The following is a 26,501-nucleotide window of genomic DNA, read 5'->3' as shown; positions in this document are numbered from 1 at the left end:
TTCCATCTACATTCCATTAGCTTGTGCAAGTCAGTACAAAGCCTGAATCAATGGGATGGGGGTACATACCATGCGGGGCACTGTGGCTCTTACAATAAAGGGTAAGAATATACAATCTTCCTACAAAGAGGACAACAATAACGAGGAGCAGTAACACAATCTCTACCATAAGCAGAACAAACTTTACATAAATATCAGCTACAAGCCAAATAATTTAAATGGGCTTCAATTTTCTTACAACTTCATCTTCTTTGTGCTAGTCGGGTCTAGCACTGTATTTATTTAAGACAGACTTTGGAGAGCCTTTTGTCAATAATATTCTGGTCTTGTAAACTCCTCTAAGTAGAACCTATGATCAGACATTCAGGTATTTATTGCCTTATTTCCTGATATTCTTACCTCCTCTGCTCTAAACTCTGTACAACAAATAAAAATTTATTTGCTATAGAAAGGATTACTCTCATTTTATATGAAACTTACCTTCAGCTACTGTAAATGCAACCTTAATCAATTTACAAATTCCAATGATCAAAATTTAAAATGAAAATTTCAATTCCATCATAGAATAAAGTTTAGCTATAAGGACTTAGAAAATCTTCTTTTGCCCTCCTAAGGAACTTTGTTTTTTCTCCCCTTTAATTTTTACCAATGTGCAGTTAATACAGCTTTGACTCAGAGTTTTCCTATTATAGAGGGAGAAAACAACTACCTTTTCTTTTTTAATTTTATTTTGGGAGAGGGAGAGAGAGAAAAAGAGCATGAGCAGGGAGGGGCACAGAGAGAGGGAAAGAGAGATAATCCCAAGCAGGCTCCACACTGTCAGCACAGAGCCCCACGTGAGACTTGACCTCATGAACCATGAGATCATGACCTGAGCTGAAACCAAGAGTCAGACGCTTAACCTACTAAGCCACCCAGGTGCCCCACCTCAAAAATATTTCTAAAGAGGGACCATGAAACGTAAATTACTCATTTTATCACCCTTTACATATAATTTCTGAAATTATTTACACATTGTTACTGCACAGTGAGTATATTTCCATATTCATAAAAATAAGCTACAAACATAATTAAGATATCTCAAATGGTCTAAGGAAAATATTAAAACACATAATTTAAAATCCTGAAATACAATATGAGGAAAAGCAAACAAATAAACAAAAAAAAAAAAAAAATGAAAACATGAGATAAACTTAAACCCAAAATGATTCTCTTAAAAAAAATAGGTTTGAGAGAGAGAGAGAGACCATGTGCGAGCAGGGTAGAGGGGGAGACAGAGAGACAGAGAGACAGAAAGAGAGACAGAGAGAGGGAATCTCAAGAAGGCTTTGTGCTCAGTGCAGAGCCTGACACAGGGCTTGATCCCACGACCCTGGGATCATGACCTGAGCCAAAATCAAGAGTCAGACACTCAACCGAATTGAGCCACCCAGGTGCCCCATCTAGAACAAAAAGCTTTTCTAAGCTTAGTTTAAACCCTGTGTTTTCTTCATGCCCAGATCCTTTTTTTTTAATTTCAGTTCATCTGAGGAAACTATATATTAAAATGGACTTTCACGGCCATATGAAAATAATTGCTCTGCATCTGTGTTCTGAGGGTGCTACCATCCCATCCAGCCAACCAAAACTCTCCTTCTAAAGTCACTTCTGTGTTTTGTTGTTGGCTGGTACTAAAAAATAAGCCTGAGAGTAAAGGCATGATTTTTAAATTATGAAAGTTAAAGTTTCATTTTATTTGCCATTTCTGGGCTGTCATCAGATGCTACTTACAAACTTCAGAGAACCATACCCTTCACCAGATAATACCATGCTCACAAAAAGGAGTGACCTTGCTGGGGTCATTGAACCTACATAGGATATATGTAACCTCAGCAAAGGGCTGGACCCCATCATATCCTGGCCACTCCCTCAGCTTCTCTTGTCCTCTATTATAGTATTCCAGAAAATGAGTAAGAGTTGAGCATTTGTCAATCTGATTTAATGAATCAGATGTTTGGCCAAAAGATATATGTCTGTGCCTGTCCGGGTCAGTTACTAGTTGAGCAACTCTTGATCTCAGGGTTGTGAGTTCCATCCCCACATTGACTACAGGGATTACTTAAGCATATATGATATATATGGCTTATATATATGGCTTACATACATATATATATATATATATATATATATGTAATATATACATAGGCTTATATATATATATCATGTATGTTTAAGTAATCCCTGTATTCAATGTGTGTGTGTGTGTGTATGTGTGTGTGTGTGTGTGTATGTATATATATATATATATATATATATATATACCTATACCTATTTATCTATCTACCTACTTAATTAGGAGAAAAAGAGAAAAGAAAGGAAAGAAAAGGACATAGTGGAAGAACAAACCAAGAAGGCAGGGACCGGGAAGTAAACCTAATACTTCTGAGTTGCTGTCTCTAAAATGAGATGAATCTTGCGTCACAGGACTGGAAAGCAGACTTTTTTAGATTAAATAGAAAATATCAAAATACTCCTTGCTTTTGTTAATTTTTCACTAGGAGACATTTTTGATATTCTTCGAACTTTGAGGACCCTACTTTAATGATTTTGGATGTCAAAAGAACTAATTCCCATTTAAGCACAGAGGTATGTGCGTATAGGGAGGGGTGCATGTGATTATTTGTGGGTTTTCTCCTCCATTGGTTACCTCACAGGAAAGCTTCTAAAAAGCCCCACAGTTTTTAGCAGGCCAAAGTATCTTCTTTGAGGACCGAAATTATTCATACCTGTGGGCTTGGAATAAGAAGTAAGTTTATTTTTTTTCATGTCTCAATCAAGTTTACAGACCATTCTTGTTCTGAGGAACCACAATGAGGATGGCACTCCCTAGAGATGTGCAGGGCACAACCTGAACAACCTTCCACAGAGCCCTTCTGCATACCCTCTTCCTTCATTAAAACATCCAAATTTGAATTTCGTGTTGTCAGACTTTACCACCGAGCTCCCCTCCCCATGGCAGCCATTCCCTTCATTTCTGTATGCTTCAGCTCCCGGACCTACTGGGTTTTTTTTTCCCTTGGAATTTTCCTATATCCCAATAGATGATTCTTCCAACATTCTGACTTCTGAGATTCTTGAGTCCGTGCATTCTAATGATAATGTTCTTCAACTTATCTCAGCCATTTACTTACCGTGCTCATATACCAGGGCAGTGATTCCCAAAGTTCAGCCTCACTGTCATCAGAGAACTTGCTAGAAATAAAATTTTCAGACCTCATATTGACCTAGTGAATCAGGAAACGTGGAGCAAGGCCCAGCAATTCCTGTTTAATAAGCTCTCCATACTTGCTCAAATTTGACCTCACTATTACCAAAAAATACAACACCTTTATAATCCAATTCCAAAAATCCCACACTGTTTTTTGTTTGTTTGTCAGAGAAGCGGTGTATGCGAGTGGGGGAGGTGCGGAGGGAGACAGATTCTTAAGCAGGCTCTACATTCAGCACCTGACATGGGGCTTGATCCCATGACCCTGGAATCATGGCCTGAGCCAAAATCAAGAGTTGGACACAATTGAATGAGCCACCCATGTACCCCCCAAGAATCTCAACACTTTGACCTCAATTTACCTATAATGTCTTTGCTCTAACAGCTCTTTGACAAGCTCCTTGACAAGCTCTTTGACAGCTCCTACAACTTCATCTCTTCCTTGAACGTGTCTTGAACACACTGTGTATTTCACATCATCTATTGATATTGTTGTCATTTTATTCATTTGGCAAAAAGAAAAAAAATGACCCTGGTTAAGACCAAACTTCAACCCATTTCTGGTCTGTATCATAAAATCCACTGGCATTTGGGTGGCTCAGTCGGTTAAGCATCTGACTTCAGGTCAGGTCATGATCTCACATGAGTTCAAGCCCCACAGCATCTCTCTGCGGTGAGCACAGAGCCTGCTTCGGATCTTCTGTCCCCTTCTCTCTCTGCCTCTCCCCAGCATATTCTCTCTCTCTCTCTCTCTCTCTCTCTCTCTCTCTCTCTCTCTTTCTCAAAAATAAATAAACATTTTTTTTAAAAAAAAGAAGATCTAATATATGGCTAAAGAAAACCTAGTATTTCTTTAAATTTGTTGCTACTGTTTTCAGGGAGACTTCCTGCCAGAGGCAATCTCTGTGGATTTCCCAGTTCTGTCCATCTTCCCACCTCTGGGTGACTGTAATAAAATTTCATACTTCTTCCTCAGTCTTCACTCTTCCCTGATGACTTTGCTTCCTGTGTTACTGAGAACAGCAACAACCAGAACAGAACTTCCATCACCACTCACCTGCCAGCTTCAGCACCCTTACCCACTGTCTTCCCTCCAGTTTCCCCAGATTGTGTGCACTTCTAGGTAAAAATCAACGTCTTCCACTTGTGTACCAGATTTCATCCCACCTGCGTCCTCACCGATGTTGCTGTAATAACTATCCACTCTTTTCTGCTTCACCGGCTTCCCTCTCTCTACTCAGTCGTTCCAGGTACATAAGACATTCTGTTATTCCACCTGTACTAAACAACCACAACACTCAACCAAAGTGTTTCAGTAAAGGTCATCACTGACGTTTGTCTTCCACTTGCTTAACCTGTCAGCCGTGCTTGACCGAACTTTTCTCCCCCACCAGCCCTTCCTTCCCCTGGCTCTCCCCATGTTCCTGCCCCCTGGCTAATCTCTCCTTCTTTATCTCCAGTCTCACCTTCCTGCCTACTCTACACGGGTACTACTCACTTCCCAGTCCTGACTCCGATCGTCTTCTTCTTCACTCCGCTCTTTGATGATTCCAGCAGACTCAAGGCTTTAAATACCCTCTCTCCTATAAACTCTTATTTTCTATCTGTGGCCCGGACCATTAGCAAAATCCATGTTGACATATTCAATGGCATACTCACCTACTCCACGCAGTAGGACCAAAATTGACCTTTACTCCCTTAAGTTTCACCAGAAGTGGTTTGAAAGGATATATGGCAAAACCAGACATCAGTCGAATGCAGTGGTAAAAAACAAACAAACAAAAAACCTTTGCTTGTTAAGGGCAGGATAAGAATTTTTAAAAGGATGAAACAAACTGGTAACAGGAGGAATAATAACTGTAATAGGTAACACTGATTCAGCACCTACTATGTGCCAGGAAATGTCCTAAGTATGTTGTCCATATTAACTCACTTAATCCTTCACCAACTCTAAGAGACAAATACAATTTTATGACCCAAGTTGCCCATGAAAACAATTGAAGAAGAGATGTGTTAAGTAATTTGACTAATGTATCCAGCTGAGAGGTAGGGGAGCTGGGATTTGAACCCTCAGAATATGATTCTATAGCTCATGCTTTTATCTGCTTAACTATATTGCTTCTCAATGATAATAGGCTATAAAGACTCTCTTTTTAATTTGGAAAATGTTAACCCACTAATAAGCGAAATAGAAAAAGCTAGTGGAGGAAGTCAAGAGAAAACAGTAAAGCAAAATCTCAGAAAAGGTGAGAAAGGAACTCATATAATTTTAATCTTGGAAGAGAAAAAAACACACTTTTAGCTAAAATAAGGAAAGACATGTTGGAACGAAGATCAGGGAACGTGTAGCTGCTCACATTCAAGTTTAAGTGGAGAAATCGTTGGCGGACTAATAGACACAAGGGTTGGAAATTTAAGAGTGTGAAAAGCACTTGAAATGTCTCCTGTGAAAAATCCACCAAGGTCCCCAAAGGGCTAAATCAGAGGACCAGCTAAGAGCCCAGCTGGGGCCAGGTGGCATGGATTTATAATGGACCCAAACAATTATCCTATTCTCACTCCTGAAAACAAGCCAATTACAAATCAATTAACTATTCATTAAGAAAATTGCTCTAGTGACTCATTAATCAATTTCAGCTATTAAAATTCAAAAGTTACAAACCATATCCCTTCATAAAAGATTCAGTAGGTCTGACCTATTGCTAATTCAGACTGGCCTTCTCCTCAGACTTCCCAAATCTTCAGTGTTTTTCTCTCCTTACTGTATTTCATCCATTCTAAGACACAGAATTGTTTCCGATAGTATCATCTCAGAAATCATGTTATGTCTTACACTTGCTGATAATATTGGGAGCATTTTCCCCTGGTGGTGCATAAAATAATTACGCATCTTACAATCTATGACATGTTAGGTTTGATGAACAACATTATTTCCTTGGCCTTCAATTACCATGAACACTTCTAAGACAAGAAAAGGCTAGAAACAACCTCAACACTACTCAAGATTTCTATGGCTTTTTATCCTACCTAACACATTTCCACAATGCACTGTTGTATACCCATGCCAAACCTATGCGATACGCGCTTATTATCACTTGTTTTCACAGACCAGGAATCAGGAGTGTAGAGAAATCAACTCCCTTGCACAAGGTCACTAGCTCAGGGAGTCAGGAGGCAAATGCACATCTTCAGACTCCGGCCCTGCTTCTTTTACAGCCCTACCATGATTACCTCTAGGATTACGCTCTGGGTAAGAGTCCTACTGTCCTACACTGTAACCAGGGTCTAAACCGTTCAACTCTGTTTATAGCTAACAACCTCTCACTCATTAGAAAAGGCATATGCTCTGAGAAACTTACCCAGTATCACTCCGTACTTGTGAACAATAACAGGGAGAGAAACTGGCTATGAAATCACTTCCTATCCTTTGTTGAGATCTTTTAATTTCACAGGCCACAGTCATCAAAATTCCAGGGTCTTCATGCCGATAGACAGAAGCCTACTTTGATGTAAGGAAAGAAATTAAAAAAAAAAAAAGCATGCAACAAAGTGCTTTGCAGAATCAGGGCAATGCTTTGAGCTGATGAAATAAATAAAGATAGCCAACGTCATTATGCAGCCAGTGGAAAAATAACTCTCAACTCCAGATTTATTTGAAGGCTACCAGAAAGCATGAAACAACACGAAACTGACACAAAAGTCTGTTACTGACAGAGAACTCAATTAAATATGTCAATTGGCCAATAAGACTATAATAGTCAACCCTTCTTTTCAGCATCACAAGATGCTGTTTACCTTACATCACCCACAAAATAGGCTGCTTGCACATGATGGTGAGCTACCCTCAGATTACCAGGCACCCAAGCCAATTTGGATGTTCATGCAAACACAACAGTCAAACTTCTAAATTACCAGTCTGGCTGAAGAACCAGATTTATTTTGAGAGTTTGGTGACTAAAATAAATAGACTTCAAGCCTGAGGGTGGGCAGGATCTAGTTGGGTTGAGGGCCAGATTGCAGGCAAAGGCAGGGAAAAGGCCAGAGGGGGATACTAGAGAGAGAATAGTAAATGAATCAACTCTGTCACATGGAGACTTAGCCAAGTGCTATTGTAGACTCATGCTATGAGACAGTAAAATGCACTGCCAAGGGGTAGTGAGTAAAACAGAGTGGCACTGAGGCAGGAATAGATTCAACGATGGACAGAATATGGGAATTTAGCCAAACAAGGTTGGGGGCGGGGAGGGTGGTCTAGTAAATAATTAATGTGGGAACAAAGGGCCAAGAGTTTGGAAAAAAGAGGTAAGACTGCATTATTACTTTTTTCTTTAAAACAAAAAGAATTCCAGATGAATCAGAAATCAAAATGCAAAAACAATGAAACCATAAGAATACTAAAAAACACGTTTTTATAATCTTGGAAAAAAAGACTTTCCTAACAATTGCAAAAATTGCAAAAAAAAAAAAAAAAAAGGAAAACATTTGACTCCATGAAACTGTGATGGTCTAAGTTCTACATTGCAAAATATTTCCACAACCGGACTGAAGGATCAATGACAACCTGGAAAACAAAAAACAAAAAAACAAAAACAAAACAAAACAAAAATATTTTCAAGTCTACGCCCCTAAAATTTTAAATATCTATTTTTCTAAGTGCTTGCAAATCAATATTTTAAAAACATAGAAACCAATAGACTTTAAAAATCCACTTACAAAAGAAAAACAAAAACAAATGACTCTGCATGAGGGATCTTATTTGGGTGATGAAATGTTCTAAAACTGATTTACAGTGATGGTTGCACAACTTGGTAAATTGACTAAAAGGGAAAAAAAGAACATCACTGAATTGTACACTTGAGATGGGTGAATGATATGATATGTTAAATGTGCCTCATTAAAGTTATTAATACAATGGCCAGTAAACATTAAAATAGATGTTCTTCCTTGTTAATATTCAGAGAAATGCTTATAAAACACCTCCTACAATGATCTCCTCCCTAAACTTCCACAAGATCATATTGTCCTGATTTTCCTCCTTCTGTCTCTTTTGTTCACTCCTGTTGCTAGAGGTGGCCATTCCTTAGGGTTCTCTGCTGAACTTCTTGCCCATTTTACTACATTCCCTTCCTAAGAATTAACCCTTGTAACTGGCCCTTGTGCCAACAGAGCCATGTAACAACAATGTAAATTAACATGACACACCTCTTTTCTAAGCTTGGGAATCACATATCTGACTTTCTGCTTGGTGTCTCCACTTGGTTGAATGATGAACATATCAAATCTGACTCATAGCTCTCTTCCTCAAGCACTCCCTTCTCCCATATGTGTTTTTTCCACCCTCCCACTTGCTCAAAGATTCATCCTTAGTGCCTTTCTTGTCCTTACTTCTCTTTGCCAGTTCAACCCCTATTCTATAGAATCGGTCTCAAAAATGTCTTTTGACTCCATTCACTTCTTAGAAACCCTACAGTTTCCCTAGAGTTCAAACTATCATCATCTCGCACTGAACAATACCAAGAACACCTAACTGCTTTCCTGCTCCTACACTTTTCTGTCTTTAATCTATTCTTCCCAAACTACCAGCATCATTTTTTTAAATGAAAATAAGCTTCTTGTGTTGGACACTGAGAAGCAACCCTCAGATTCTGTTTCAATGAGAGACTTGGTGTCCAGAAAGTGAGACTGATATCAATCTCTTTAAGGTGGCCAAGGCAGTAAAGAATTGCCTTGCCCCAGATCACACCCCACCCTGGGGAAGCCCATATCCAATAATGGTTCAGTGTGGAAATATAAATGCCCAAATATCTCAGCATCACTGAGACCACTCTGGATGACCACTGCTTGCTTTGAGCAAGGCAAACCCCAAGTCACCTTCTCCCTCTACCCAATTCTTGTTTTATCCCTTCTCCAACAGAGGCTAATCCCAAGACCACTCCTTAATAAGCCTCCTTCCCTCTCAATTCTGTCTCAGGTTACAATCTTTGAATGCAATCTGCACCAGTCTTTTGCTTCCCTGCTAGAAACCCCACAATCGCATGTTGAGGGTTCTACTGATCCAAATTCCTCTCTGGCCACTCTCCTGCTCTAGTTTTGCTGAATCTCTGTCTTCAAATGCGCCAAATTTCTACAGGCATTTTTGCAGACCCCTCAGGATTTTTTCACTGGTGGATTCAAAATACAGTGTCATCATGTTAATGGCATCCAAACTGCTCGAAACTAGGAGATACAGATCATTCATAGATATTACATTTTATCATTTTATGAGCTTCTTACAGGTATGGCTCTCTTAGAAAACCACATTATCTAGCACCTAGCACAGAGCTTTGCTCACAGAAGATGCCCAATAAATTAAATGTGTATGGAAGTGAATTATGTGTGTTGGCAACAAATTCTAAATTACAGGACCAAGCCACTATCAATGAAGGAAACTTGAAACATCTTTCTACTACAGCTAAAGCCAAATTCCAGTGGAGGAAAAGGATGGAGATACGGGAGACAATTGATATATAAAATGTATAACTGTCTTATAAAGTTGGGATGAGAAATTCTCTCAAGGCAAACTAAAGCACAGTCTCGGCAATGACTCATACCCAAGGTATTTATGGAAGTAGCAAGAAGTATATCGGGCTATCTTTTCTCAACTCCTGATTATCACATCACAAAAACTCCCTTTCAGGAAAAGTATCTTCTTGATTAACTCATGCTTGATTAATTCTATTCCATTAAGTCCTTGCTCTTCTCTCATTGAATCTTTGTACAAGTTGATCCAAAGCAAAGAATTACTTTATTCCCCCAGGGCGCCTGGGTGGCTCAGTTGGTTAAGTATGTGACTCTTGATTTCAACACAGGTCATGATCTAATGGTTCCTGGGATTGATCCCAGAGTCAGGCTCTGTGTTGGCAGTAAGGAGTCTGCTTGGGATTTTCTCTCTTCCTCTCTCTATGCCCCTCCCTCTTTAGGGCTTGTATATATATATATATATATATATATATATATATATATATATATATATTTTTTAACCTGATTCATAACATAGTGCATCCCTTCTCTCCAATTCCAAGACCCTTTATTTAATGACATTTTTCTTTCCTTTCAGGATCCCTTTCAACAAACTCTTATTGGCTTGACTTATATTTAAGTGCTTATATTTAAATGGCTTATATTTAAATGAGATAAACCATACATTCTTGAAGCTAACAACTGTGGCCTCTTTGAAAAGAACTTTCTTCATAGAAGGCATTATAAAAGTAAGTACAGTTAACCCTTGAACAATGTGGGAGTTAGCAAGTTACTAGCACTAACTCCCTACACAATAAAAAAATCCACATATAACCTTGACTCCCCAAAACTTTCACTACTAATAGTCCATAGTTGACCACAAACTCTACTAAGAACATAAACAGTCAATTAGCACATACTTTGTATGCTATATGTATTATATATTGCATTCTTATAATAAAGTAAGTTTGAGAAAGAAAATGTTAAAACAATCATAAGAAAAAATACATTTAACAGTGCTGTACTGTATTTATCAGAAAAAAAAAACTGTGCATAAATGGACCCCACAGTTCAAACCTGTGTCATTCAAGGGTCAAATATATAATGATATAAATAACTGAAAAGGTCCAGAAAAATAATCTATTTGCATTCGAAAGATCTCCAGTAGAAGGCAACCAAGATTTAACTGGTGGGATAATGTCTCCTTAATCATGAATGACATATTTGTTTGGGGTTTTAAAATTGATAGATAAACAGATTGCTTATATTTTAAAAATCATTATAAAACAGTTCTTAAAAGATGTGAGGAACCTGGACAGACCACAGGTAATAGAAGTTGCTAGAAGAAAAGGAATAACAAATCGCCCCTAAACAAGCCAGAAACTTAATTATCACCTTTACTGAAATCCAAACACCCGGGTTCTTGTTTCAAGGAGACCTACTCACAGAATATTCTCATGACTAACCTTATGTTTGCAACTAAAGATTAAAAACCAAATATTATTTGACAAGTTTTTATATGACGACATACAGAGTGGCTGGAGCCTGGCTGTTGACTCAGACGTTTCTGCCAACCTCCTTTGCCTGCCAAAATATAGCTTCAATAAGCACACATAAATTTTATTTTTAATAAATAACCACAAAATGGTTTCATAAACAGACTAAACTGTGGATAATTGTAGCTTACAATGACTATGTGTTACCGTTTCAGTAAATAGAAGTTACACAGTCTGAAGCTGGCACACCCTATCTCCATCTTATGGATTGATGGCAAAGTGGCTCATGTTGGAACAGCCCAGTGATTTTCTTGGTAAGAGGCCTACATCCTAACTACTTAGGCTCCTGCCTTCTTGCAGTAGCCGTCCTGTTTGTCTCTGCAGACATTAGGTTTTAGAGTCCTGGGAATTTAAAAGGATAGCTGAGTTCTCCACTTGGTGTCCCAAAAGGGTCTTTGTGGTAAGAAAAGTTCTTTATGCCCTGAACCAACACGTAGACACCTAGGATGGTTTAAAATGAATAAATAAAGGGCATCTGGGGGAAATAAATACTGATGTGATGAGAAGGAACCAGTGAGAAGAAACTGTTCTTTCTAACTAACTTTTCTTGGAATTTACGTGTTCCTTCTAGTCAAAGGATCTTTTTTGGAAGAGTGCATTGACTTTTTCTCTGCTGGCACCTTTTTTTTTCCCTAAGTAAATCAACTTAGTCCTTAAGGAAAAAAAGTAGCTTATTGAAAGCTTAATTAATGCTATTTTTTTTCTCCTTAAGAAATCAGCTTTATTTTTAAGCTTCCTTGACCACACGTGTGCTTTGATGAACTTCCTGCCCCCTCATGGAAAAGAATTCCACATTGCTAACACTTGCAGCTCTGAGTCTCCAAATTCTTCATTTCACGTTGACCCCAGGACACACAGAGGGAGAAAAGTCAAAGTGGGAGGGGCAAAGAAGAGGGGGAGGGGTTTTGGGGTGTTTTTAACTGTTTGAGCTTCCTTTTGAAGATGAGGTAAGTTTTATCTCTAGTAGAAACAGGCCCTTGATAGAAAAAAGAAGTGATGATTGATCAAACAGTGTTCAGAATTCCAGGCATGCCAAGATATTGTTAGCTTAAATGGTCGAGATGACCCAAAGACCCTGCACCATTTGAAAATAAATAAGATAACTCTGGTAACACGTTCCACATTCCTATTGTACTCTATAATCTTACATGTTTTACATTCTACCTGTGGTGACCTTTTACTCATTTCTCGGCTCACCGTTGGACTTAGCCACAATTTACTGAGAACTTCCTTACTGGATGTATGACACTGGGTCCTAGGAAGGATGGGGCAGAAGCATCAGAGAGGAAATAGAGCAAGATGGTGGCATTGAGAACACAGAATACAGCAAAGCTATGGATTAAGTGCCATATGAGCTCAGGGAGAGAATGACTCATGCTGCCTGAGGTTGATCTCCATCAGGAGGAATGCCTTGTGGTGTTTTGTGACCTATGAAACATTGGCAGCCTGCATTGCCGCCTCACAATTCTGTGACGCTCTTCGACACTGCCAAGGTTAGATTTCTGGTCTGAACCTCAGCCCTCCTCCTGTCTGCATCCTTTAAAACCCTGCACAACCCCCAGTGACATTTCTCTAAGCAAACACTCACTCGATTCCAGTTAACCAGTTTTTCTATTCCTCACTCCAAATTAAATTGAAGTGTCTGTCTATATTTCTTGTTAAGCAGTCACGTGTGGAAAGCTATGGAGGATACTGAAATGCACGGCCACCCTTTTCCTGCAAAAAGCTTAGAAGCCAGTGGGAGTTAGACATGTAAAAATTTAATTGGAAAAAAAATGTAGTAACAGAGGTGCAAATAAAAGGTGATGAGTACTTAAAGCAGTGGCAAATTTCAGTGTGATGGGATCACAGAAGTTTTCACAAAGGTTCTGGCATGTAAACTGAACTAAGAGGCAAGGACACCTTTCATGGAGCTCCAAGGAGCAGTGTGAGCAAAGGACTAACGACACGTGGGTAGGTGGCTAAGAGTGTCACCGGAGCATAATCTACATAGAGGAATTGATTAAGGGCTGCTGACCTGGGCCAGGTTTGATCCAAATGAAGAAGAATAAAATGTTACTCTATGGATAATGGGGAGCATTTGAAGTTTTCTTAGGAAAATAACAATGGCTTACACTGACATCTGATTTAGAATGGTGACTCTCAAAGGGAAGCAGTGAGAAAGACTTACTGAAGAGATTCAAGTCAAAAGCTAAAATGGATCCATGTCCATGACCCAGTTACAGTGGGGGTAGAAGACTGTAAGATAACAGGCCCTGTAGAAGGTGAAATCAATGGCAAGGCTTCTCTGTCACATCTCAACTTCCCTGCCACCCTTCCTTTTCAACAATCAAATAAGTGACCAAAGAAATCAGATTTTAATTGAATAAAAAGGTCTCTATCAAGAATAGTGTTGTCCAATAGAAACATCTGCAATAATGGATATTGATCACTAGAAATGTGGCCACTGTGACTCTATGATTGGATCTTTAAATTTTACTTAATATTAATTAATTATAATTTACATAGCCCTGTGTGGCAAATGCCGCCACATTGAACAATGAAGCTCTAGAGAATAAAATTTTACTGACTGAGTCAAGACATTCAAAACATTTGTGAAAAATTTACATTATTTTTCTACCAATTATCAGACTACAGTGGCTTGGCTGGATTTTGAAGATGATAACTGTCTACTATCAAAAGCACCATGTTGTGGGGATGGGCTAAATGGGTGATGGGTGTTAAGGGGGGCACTTGTTGGGATGAGCACTGGGTGTTATATGTAAGTGACTAATCACTAAACTACTCCTTAAATTAAAAAAAAAATAAGAAGAAGAAGAATGTAGTACATTCTCATGTGATTTAAATTTGTATTTAAATGAAATCATGCTGACATATCATTCTACAATTATCTCTCTCATGCAATAGGTTTTTAGGAAATACTCATGACAATTTAAATAGATTGATGGATATATAATCTAATCATTTTGTTTGCTATAACTGCATTCCGTTGTTTGAGTATTTCAAATTATATTTAACCTATCCCCATACTTAACATTAAAACCATGTCCCTTAAATTCCACGTATGAGTGAAATCATATGGTATTTGTCTTTAAGAAACAAAACAGATGAACATACAGGAAGGGTGGGGCGGGGGGAGGGGGAAGCAAACCATAAGAGACTCTTAATGATAGAGAACAAACCAAGGATTGACGGAGGGGCAGGAGGATGGCCTAAATGGGTGTTGGGATGAGCACTGGTTATCATATGTAAGTGATGAATCACTAAATTCTACTCCTGAAACCAATATTACACTATACGCTAACTAGCTAGAATTTAAATAAAAACTAAAAAAAAAAAAAAAACCCACACTAATAGATAAGATGTTGTGCTTCTATTTAGCTCAAGCATAATAAAACTTCCAAAACATTTTCACTTCCAAAAGGGATTCCTTTGAGTTATTCAGAAGTATTATCTAATCTCTAGGTCTGCTTTGATAGCCTGTCAATGGTGGATAACATCATGGAAGTCAGGAAGAGTTTGACTAATTCTTCCCGACTTCACAGAGAGAAGGATCTGTCTCCTGACTATACATTTTCCGACGAAAGTTGCCCGATGAGTCATTGCCCCATTGTTAGCTACAGCACAGCAGGACGACCATGGTGTGTAGTTAAGTGTTTTTGTAAGTTGATTTGTGGTCTTCACTTTCTGGATCATAGAAATGATTTTGTTCAGTATTTTTTCCTCTGTGGGTTTGGAGTCAAGAATTATGATCAGTTCCTAAGACTTTCACTTTGAGTTTTCCATGCAGTTATTTCAAGAACATCCTTTTGCAATTTTCTTGGAAACTGATTCCTTGTTACATGAATTCAGATACGCTATATGTCATGCCTACCAGTCAGCTATCAGGACACATGACCATTTTAATCACTCCTTAGAATCTCTTCTGAGACACTGTAGCAGACTAAATAAAACCAGAATTAGATGACTTTTCACTTGCCAATAATCTCTGTGACAAAATATAAAAGAGAATCATTACCAAAAATTAATAATAGGAAGATTTTGGAATATTTTATTTATACATTGGTATTTCCTTTGGACTAAATGTCTGGAAGATAGCTGTAATAATGTGAATCTCTGGTAACATCTATAACCAGGACAGATTGCCTTGAAATGATAATGAAAGAAATATATGTGCCTAAGCCACAAAGATGAGTGTTATTTAAACTGGATCACAACCAAGGAGGTGAGGAAATCAATTTAGTCCATTAGAACCAAATTTAAAAATGAAGAGAAGAGAAGAGAAGAGAAGAGAAGAGAAGAGAAGAGAAGAGGAGTAGAATAGATCAGTGTATATCACACATAGTGGGGGAGGGAAATGCTATCTCATAAAACTCTGTCAACTGTGTTTGTGTATGTTCTGAGTTGTGATGAAAATATGTATTTTTTATAAAGCATTACTGTATGGAAAGCTTGAAAGCCAGGTGACAGGGTTGGTTTTCCTGGCTGAATATATTGTTCCATGTGACAAATATTTATCAAGCATTTATCCTCTGCTTGATATTGGATTCGGTTATGGGAACAGAAAGCTGAATACACGGTTACTTCCCTCAAATAATTTACCATCTAATGTATACACACAAATCATTACAATAAAATAAATACTGCAATAGATTTATGAAGAGGTACCTTGGGGACATTTCTGCATGTGACAGCAAGCAGACAGAAGGCATGGGGAAGTCTTCACAGCATGGCATTTTATTTGCCCTTGAAAAATAGGTGACTTGGAAAAACACAGAGAAGGGCATTCCAAGAAGACAGACTGTCTTACTTAAAGGTTGAAATGCAAAATCTATTGTGTCTCCTGTCTGGACGGGGTACTAGAATTTCATTGCATATCTTGGTCATTTACAGGCCTTCAAACCCAGAGAAGTAGTGCAAGCTGAGACATTTTATTTTAGTTACTTTTGACTTGCTAATAATAAAACTATCACTTAAGAGGGAAGTTTTTCACAAGGAAATGTTCTTCTCAAATGGATCAAAAACTATACTTCCCAGGCAAGAAAACAAAAGTGATTTGCTTAATAACCAGATTTAGAGAGTCATAGAGAGCTCAAACTTCTTTCTCTTGGTGGCTTGAACAAAACAAATATTTATTAAAAAAATAAAATAGTACTGGGGCACCTGGGTAGCTCAGTCGGTTACGCGTCCGACTTCAGCTCAGGTCATGGTCTCATGGCTCATGGGTTCGAGCCCCACATCAGGCTCTGTGCTAACAGCTCACAGTCTGGAGCCTGCTTTGGATTCTGTGTCTCCCTCTCTCTCTGCCCCTCCCCTGCTTGTGCTTTCTCTCTCTCTCTCTCTCTCAAAAATAAACATTAAAAATTTAAAAAAAGAAAAGAAAATAGTACGTAATCAAAAAATGAAGCAAATTAGGTCATGCTTTTGCATAGTTATAACTCTTGTAGGATATACATCATTTAATTTAATTTCACACTTATAAAATTTACATTATTTTGGGTATTGGGTAGAAATTGAGGTCCAGAACCAGGCATGTGTGTCATGAACAATCACAAAAGGGTTTTGGAGCCAATTTAGACAGCATGTGTGTGCTTTATAAGCATGAAATTATAGAGAGCTGTGGGCACTAACTTCAAAATAAAACTTTTCATTAATTTTTTCTTCATATCATTTACACTTGAGTGTGAATATATTTGGTATTTATTTCGAATTTATTTCCTCCTCCTTTCTTTTTTCCATGCTATCTTACAGAGAGCTTTTCAAATGGCATTTCAATTCACAGGCACCAAACGATGCAGCAGAGGCCAGGAAAACTTCACATGTTAATCAGGATAATTGCTAGAAAAGATTATCAATAAATTGTATCAGACGAGGTAAATCATCTTAATCATTCTAAATGTCACGTATGTGTGTATGTATTTTTCTTAGTATGAAAAAGAACCTTCCAAATAATCTCAAAAATGAAAATGAGTCTTGTGTTTTTAAATGTTTTAACATCACATAGTAATTATTTTATTATGTACATCATAATTAGAATCTACATTTATATTTAGTATGAGACACAAATTTGGAGTGAGTTTTTTCCAACTGGTAAGTGTAGGCTATTTCGGTGGGTGCAAAGTCTTTAGCTCTTTAAAATCACTTTCTTCTCAAGCCACGATAACGTTTTAATGAAAATCATTCTGCTTTAAAATGAATGGGAGAAATAAGCCATTTTTCTGGATCAGAATCATGACGATGATAGGAATAGTTACCATTTTGTCGGTGAAGCACAGTTGGCACACAGTTTTCCATTAGTCTCAGGTGTACAACCTAGTGACTGGACAACTTTGTACATTAAGCTCTGCTCACCACAGTGTTGCTCTCATCTGTCACCATACCATACTATCATAGTTTCATTGACTATATGCCCCATGCTGCACCTTTCATCCCTGTGACTTATTCCTGTTATAACTGGAAGTCTGTACCTTCCATTCCCCTTCACGGATTTAGCGCATGCCCCCACCCTTCTGGCAACCATCCATATTTATGGGTCTGTTTCTGCTTTGTTTGTTTGTTCATTTGCTTCATTTTTTTAGATACCACACGTGAGTGATACCAGATGATATTTGTCTTCTGATGTCTCGCTCATTTCACTTAGCATAATACCTTCTCGGTCCATCCATGTTACCACACATGGCAAGATCTCATTCTTTTTTATGGCTTAGTGATATTCGTGTGTGTGTGTGTGTGTGTGTGTGTGTGTGTGTGTGTGTTTATACCACAGCTTCTTTATCCATTAATCTATCAGTGGACTCCTGGGTTGCTTCCATATCTTGGCTACTATAAATAATGCTGCAATAAACATATCTTTTTTTCAAAGTAGTGTTTTCATTTTCTTTGGGTGAATACCCAATAGTGGAATTGCTGGATCATATGATATTCTTATTTTATTTTTACTTTTTTGGGAACCTCCATACTCTTTTCCACAGTAGCTGCATCCAATTCTACTGCACAAGGGTTCCTTTTTCTCCGCATCCTCACTAACACTTGTTATATCTTATCTTTTTGAGGAACGTTGTACAATAGATTTGGTGACTTCTGTGGGAATGACCATTGTAAAGGCTTTAACATGGCCTTGAGGTTATAATTTAGTCTCCAAAAAATGGTTCTTGTATAATGACTGATTTGACATGAGAATATAAATAATAAGATTTCCAAGTTTTATCATAGCATAGTTTTAACATAGAAATTAAACCTTCCTGCTCAGGTACCTATTACATTTTTCAGGGCTTGGAAGGAAGCAGCACAGTAATTATAATTGCAGCCTCTACCTAAGACTTAAAAGTCGAACAAACCCGAAAGAATCATAACTTTTTAAAGCAGTTCTTAAGGGTTTTCCAGAATAGGAAAAGTGATTATGAGTTAGCTTGTGTTTGGGGTTGGTTTTCACCCTGCGGGAATGAATATCAGACTGAAAATGTATACCTATATCTTGGAGTGGAAGCTTCTGTTCCTTTCCCCAGCTGCCTGAATGCTGTCATGTCAGATTTTTCAAATTCTTCTCTACCTTGGAAGAATCAAATATTTCCAGGAGCACCAAGATGGGTGCCTTTCTTTTCAGCAAGACTTCAATTGTCTACCTGTTTACACAGAAGAGGCTCTGTAATTTAATCCCCACCACAAATGACAATCATTATGATTAAATCAGGCACTGGTTTAACAAGGTACACCTAATAAGCACTTCTCCTCATCAGATCTTGCACAAACAACATTCTTTCATTGTGCAACATGTAAAATAACTCTACTTTTCCTGTTGCAGACTCTGACACCAGGCTCAATGTGCTATCCCGCGACTGACTTCTCACTGGAAAGCAGAAGAGACACTGCTCCATCCAAGAGACCATGACCTCAGTTCGTGTAGCCTATACGAAAGCAGGAAAGGAGACATATTTTCCACTGCTTGTACTCATTGTGGGTTTTTGGTGTACCACATGCCTGAGGACATGTCTTTCAAAGCACATGGCAAAAAGAATGTGCCTCAGAGAACACAACTTTTTCCAAACTCAATTGGTTTCCCCAATTTTTTAATTTCCTCCCCCTCATACTCTTATTTAAACAGGCACATGCACACTTACACACACACACACACACACACACACACACACACACAATTTAAAAAGAGCAAAGGTGGGGCGCCTGGGTGGCTCAATCGGTTGAGCATCCGACTTCAGCTCAGGTCATGATGTCATGATTCACGGGTTCGTGTCCCGTGTCAGGCTCTGTGCTGACAGCTCAGAGCCTGGAGCCTGCTTCCGATTCTGTCTCCCTGTCTCTCTGCCCCTCCCCCATTCATGCCCTGTCTCTCTCTGTCTCTCAAAAATGAATAAAAACATTAAAAAAAAAAAGTTCAAGAAAGCAAAGGAAAACCAGAAAGTTCTTGTGGAAACCAAAGAAAGGAAGACAAAGCTTTAAAAAGAGAAAGAGAAATACATTTTAAAAGGGTACACAACCCAGAATAAGAAAGAAATCTAAAGGAGAGGAAAACAAAATATTTCAGCTCTGAAAAAAAGGGAAATATTTCAAAGGACCAAAAGAACACCCGGAAGAATTGCAGCTCATATGTGGATTTATGAACCAGCATTTCCTTTGGAGACCAGAGGTAGAGCATGTGGGTCAGCTTCTCCTACCTCCGGCCAGTGTCTTGGCTGTTTCTGTGTTTTTGTCACTATATCCCACATTTTCCTTCCTTTCTTCTCCTTCCTTCCCTCCCCTCCCCCTTCTTCTTCTTCTTCTTCTTCTTCTCCTTCTTCTTCTTCTTCCTCCTCTTCTTCTTCTTCTTCTTCTTCTTCTTCTTCTTCCTCTTCCTCTTCTTCTTCTTCTTCTTCTTCTTCTTCATCTTCTTCTTCCTCATCTTTCCTTCTCAGAATGTGAGTACAAGGTGGCCCTTCCATAAATCACTATGACACTTCTGGGTTAGGGAACTGTGGAAGAATAATGTCAAGAGTGCTAAGCCATCAAGCAGCATTCAACTTAGGCAGAGCTGTTGTTTAGGAGGGAAAGTAAGTGAGCCTAGACTCCAGAATCATGGAGCTAACGTCCTCAGAACTCCCTGAAGTTTGTATTTCCCATGTGGGGACAACTCACAGTTAAAGAACAAACTGATAGAGTCAGTGTCACAAAACACGATAAGGGCTTCAAGTTTGTTGCTTCCTTTAGAGAACTTATTTTGATGTATTCCTTCCACCCATTTCAGGTTTGGAGACAGGACAAGCAGTCTTCTTCCAGAGTCCTTTCAAATCCTGCCTTCCACAGCAAATCTCACAACTGCACCCACCCCAGATTGTTTTATTCATGCAAGCAACAGTTTGTGTATAACTACATTTCTCCCCAAGAGTTGTTTTGCTGTCATTTCTAGAAAAGAAAAGAGTTATGTATAAAGGTATGATGAAGATCTCCAAAATGCATATGTATATTAGAAAACAGAAACCGGGGTGCCTGAATAGCTCAGTCAGTTAAGCATCTGGCTCTTGGTTTTGGCTCAGGTCGTGATCTCATGGTTCCTGTTGGAGCCCCAGGTTGGGCTTTGCACAGACAGCATGGAGCTTGCTTGGGATTCTCTCTCTCCCACTCTCTCTGCCCTTCCCCTGATCATGCTCTCTCTCTCTCTCTCTCTCACTCTCTCTCTTCCAAAATAAATAAACTTTAAAAAAGACAAACCAGAAAAAGAAATATAGGTATAGATATATAGATCAATGGTATATAGATAGTAGATAGATTGATAGGTAGATGACAGAAGATAGATTCTTTTTGAGAGAGAGAGAGAGATAGAGAGAGCAAGCAGAGGAGGGGCAGAGGGAGAGGCAGAGAGAGAATCACAAGAAGGCCCCATTCCTAACACAGAGCCTGATGCAGGGCTTGATCTCACAACCATGAGATCATGACCTGGGTGGAAATCAACTGCTTAACCGACTGAGCCATCCAGCACTCTTAGATCTCATTCTTAACTTGTTTCCCCATCTCACCTGTGACTGTTTTTGTGTGCCTGTATCTTTTCACATAAAGGCAATATTCATGACTTTCCACCAAAAGGTTACACATAATAGTATGAGCCTGGATGACTTGGGGGCTGAAGCATCTGACTTTGGCTCAGGTCATAATCTCCCTTTACGAGTTCGACCTCTGCGTGGAACTCTCTGCTGTAAGTGCAGAGCCTGCTTCAGATGCTCTGGCCCCCTCTCTCGCTTTCCCTCCCCCACTTGTGCATGCATTCTCTGTGTCTCTTGGGAAAAAAAATAACAAACATTTATTCTTAACAGTGACATATAATAAATTACCCGAAGATTATCATGAGTTTTCAATTATTATATCTATGATCCATCTTTTGGCCCGGTCATCCAGAACCACACCTAGGTAGTCACTTATCCAAGGGAAGCAAATACATCCACAGGTTTAGACCTTAATCACAACTTCATTTGTGTGGGGTCCCGAACTCCCAGAGATTACGTGCACTGACATGAAATCTGTTATCCCTTCCTCAAATCCCAACAGTCCCTCCTCTGACCTAGTTATCAGAATAGCCATACTTCAAAGATTATGTGATGCTGATGTTAATGGAGGTGTTGGTGATGATGGTGGTGATAAGGGTTGTAGACAACAACTATTGAGAGTTTCTATTTACCAGGTATTTCTCAGTGTTTCTCACAGATTATCTTGTCTGATCTTTGTAACAACTCCTAAGGTGGGACCCATCCCCACTTAACAGGTGAGGAAACTGAAGCACGGAAGTATTAGGCAAATATCCTACTCAAGGTCACACACTAGTAAATGACAGAGCCTTAGCTTGAAGCCAGACAGTCCATCTCCAGAATTCGTGCCACTAACCCCTACTTTCTCCTGCCTCCCATGATGTCCATGCAGGTGCTAAACCACTGAGAGTCTGGGCCAGCCTACAAGATGCTTGAGCCAGGCACAGTGAGGGTGGGTGTGTAAGTGCCTAAGTGTGCATATGTGTTCAGCTGACTTCATTTGGGCAAATTTAGAGCCAATTGCTACACAATTGATTGGACTGTGAAATAATCCAAAAATATAAGGGGCCAAAACAAGCAAACTGTTTCACAGTCTGGCTATTCCCTCCTTACAGACAAAGTCAGAATATCTGTGAGCAAGGCCAGTCTATGGCAACGTGGAGAACACAGGCACCTCCTGGCTATATTTTAACCACCCTCCCAACCAATAGATCCACAACACACACTATCACTGACATCCATTTGTGTTCTGATACTCCATCTAAGAGTACATTAAAATGTAAATACAATATACAAACCCAAGATTACAGAAGGAACTAAGGATAGGCAAAAATATTTTGATATTAAAGACTTCTAGGAAGATCCAAGGTTCACAGTACCCCAACTCCCTCCACTGCTGCCATAGACACATGCACATACACACACATATACATACACATACCCTCAAATGAGCTGCTCAAATGGCAGGCAAAAGCAGTCAGAAAGCAGTTGGCAAAATTAGAATGAAATGCTTCAAATGAGCATAAAAATAAGAGGGGAAAATCTTTGATTCTATTCTGTAACCATTCATTCAGTAAATATTTTTGAGTATCAAGTCTTATGGATACTAGCTGAGGAGATACCAGTCTAGTGCAAGAGATAAACATACACACAAATGACAGAGCAGAGAAAACTTACCATTGTTTAAAGTCGGCCATTTTGTGAATGGTCTTGCATACCTACGTGCATGTAAGTTTTTGAATAGTTTCGAAATGAAGTCTATCTCATACAGGGATTAGCTGTTGTTTGAGGGTTCCACATATGTCTCTTCCCCTTAGTGGGTGGCCAACTATTAAATATGGCTAGTCAAGTATCAATGAATCTTGGCTCTGCATTTATTTTGTTTTTTACCTAATGTTTTGGCTCACATCCTGAATTTCAGACATCCGTAACCTGACTTCACACATGCTTCCAGATAACTTCAATTAATGTATCCTGGCATGCTATGAAAGGATTGTGTTATAATATGTATAAGAACCGTCCTTTCGCAAAAGAATCTTAAATTGTTTGTGGTGATAAGAGAGGTATGCAAACAGCTTTATCACAAAATGCTGCAAGTTAATCTGAATGCTAAAGAGGCAAACAGGTTACATTCAGTGGAAAATTTCAGAAAGATCAGTTTTCTTTCAATTTAATGTAAAATCTTTAAGACAAGGGTGTTAAAAAGGGAGGGGGGATAAAAACCTAATTCATTACAGTTCATAAGTCATTAACAAGATAATACTCAATGTCCCTCATGTCTGAAGACTTCAATATATGTGTGTGTTTAATAACTTGAAGTAGCTGAGGGACTTAACCAGAAACTTTCGTTGTTTATGGATTTGTCATCAGTAACACCCACATTCATGAGTCTCCTGGGGAAGAGCTTTAGCATCAGGTGTGATTTAATTCAGGGGCTCAAAAAAACATGAGAATCAAAATTTTTCCTATTGTGTTGGGGACTTCTGATAAAACTAGGTTCTTCTAGGGACTTCTGATAAAACTAGGTTCATATTCTTCCATGTTTGATCAAGCAGAGAAGAGAAAATATTTCTTTCCAGGAACTCCTAACATCCCTTGGATTCACTCCTTTCCATCTTGGAAACCATCACTGTGGCCAAGCATGGGTCACAGACTCCACCCCTGGCATCAGATATGCCAGCCTACCTGAGTCAGAGGGACAGAGACTGGAAAAAAGATAATCGGCAAAGAGAAGGGAGAGGCATCTGATGCTGGGTATTTCAAACAAATATCCTCATTCAGAGTATTCATTCTTCTGAATGAATGTTCATGAATTTCACATTCCAATCATATGTGAAACAGCACATATCATATATGAGGAATATAGGACAATAAAAATATAATTGTGGATTTTGATCTAAAGCTTCTATATAAGATTTGATTCTTAAATCTATGCTTATCTCTCAATGAGTGGTTCTACAGTCTGTTGATTCCCTGTTCTTCTCTGATACAAACTCCAGATCTTTAACCCTTCCTCCTGAAGCCAAGTGTGCTGTCTGGTCTCATTCATAGGGCTCCCCTTCCATTGATGTGGGAGAGCTTTTGAAGAGAAAATAAGTGTTGACTCTTCAACCAAACATGTGTTGAAAATGGAGAGAAAAGGCATCCTTTGAACTTACCTACACACTGAAACTAAATCAGAAAAATACATGCAAAAGCAGGAAAGAACCAGACTAGACCCTGGGTGGCTTGTCCATCAATGTTGCTCTGTTCCCAAGACTTTCTACTCAATGGCGGGAAATGCATAATAGCTCTGAGAATACTGTTTAGTACCAGGAGTGGGGAGAAGGAGGAAAGATCATAAATGCATATTAATTTTTCACCCCACAGCAAATCACATTTTCAGCTAGTGTGATGGTAGTAAGCCATAACCAGCACTCTGCAACCACAACTTTTAGACACAAACACCCTCTGAAACATGCACACCTCTCCTCATCATCTGTCTTTTCATATAATTATCATTATACATTTAGAACAAGTTTGTGTAAGCTTCTTAATTTGGTTTGCTTCAACTTCTCTTTGGAATTAAGTGGAGTTATATATGAAACATAGCTTATTGTTAGGAAAACACCAGGTCCTTAATAAATGTTTTATTGGTTGAATTCATAATAATGGCTAATGGGGTACATGTTGCCCCACTTGAGTGGGACACATCATAATTTTAACAAGGCCCTGTAGGAGCCCTGGAGACAATGTCATGACTCAAAGGAATGACTAATACTAGGAATTCCAGACATCAAGGTAGATGCCAAGGGGAGAATTGTCTTAGCTTGTGTTTGACTTGGGAACTTCCTGATTCCACTATTTTGCCAACAAGTAGAATGGGTTTCATCTACATTAAATCTACTGATACCAAAGTAACAACCCTGGAAATAAGTCTTGTCAAATCCACTAGCCTCATCCAAATTAGATCGGTTTCCTGGCAAAACTATTTCACTCACAAAAAATGATATGTAAGAACTCATGTGTGATTCAGAGGTTTTAAAAGAATCTTAATACATGCCTGAGGAAATTATGCGTTTATACGATGAGAGTTCTGACATTCAAATATAAATGCCCAGCACTCCACCTTGTACAGCTCGGGGGGAGGGGGTTCCCATTCATGTTGTACTTCATGTGCATGGTAAGCCCTGAAGGTGTACAATGCAATGACCCAGTATATATGTCATTTGCTTAAAATGCATTGTGTGTATGTATATATGTACATATGCACATATCTATACCTACAAACACAGACACATGCACACACACACACACACACATCAAATTAGATTTAGTCTTTCAGAAACTTTCAGAAACTCCTCCACCCAACAGATAGTATGTTAGTTTGGAATTTCCCAATGCATTTATAAGATGGACACTATCCCAAGCCATTCACATCCCCTTGCTATCTTTTAAATTTTGACAAGCTGTAAATTATGACAGAATTTTCCAGGCACACATGCCTTGCCCATAATTTTAGGTAATCTGTTTGGTTTCTTTCTTCCTATAAAATACATAATACTAAGTTGTGTGCTCGCATGTGTGTGAGACACAGAAAGACTCAAAACCATGGAAATCACCAAAGAAAGTTCTCCGTAAACCTAGAGAACAGGCGTCTAACCATACCAGGAACTGGTTACGTGAGCCCATACAGGTCACTTCCACTTCTGAGTCGTACTGTAATTTTTCAGTTGCATATTTAATTTAAAGAGGTTGAAAGTTATTAGTTTGTGATGGTAGTTTCAGAAATACACAGTTTCAGAAATACTCAGGGGATTCAACAGCAAAAACAAGTTAAATACTGCTGTCAGGACATACAAAAGTCTCAAGCTTAAAAGAAAATCAGGAATTCTGACATCTGACAGATGGTGTAATATTTTCTCTTGGTTGAAGTTAAGGTGAATTAATTGTAATAAAACTACCCAATTCTAAAAACGAAAACCAAGCTGGACTATAACTGGAATAACACTTAGCTAATCTATCCAAGTTGGATCTCAACCAAGTTTCCAGGGTAGAAAAGACTTATGACTGGTCACTAGTTTCCAGTACAAGTTTCAGTTTTCAAAATATTTCCTTTAAAAGAAAAAATGAAAAGGGCAGAATACCAATTTTGAACTTTAAAGAATAAAACTTTGCTGCATATATTCCTGGAATCCTGCTTAATGCTGTCTC

The sequence above is a fragment of the Prionailurus viverrinus genome, chromosome C1 (genome assembly GCF_022837055.1).
Source record: "Prionailurus viverrinus isolate Anna chromosome C1, UM_Priviv_1.0, whole genome shotgun sequence".
In the NCBI taxonomy this organism is placed as follows: domain Eukaryota; kingdom Metazoa; phylum Chordata; class Mammalia; order Carnivora; family Felidae; genus Prionailurus; species Prionailurus viverrinus.
Note: the sequence above shows the minus strand (reverse complement) of the source record.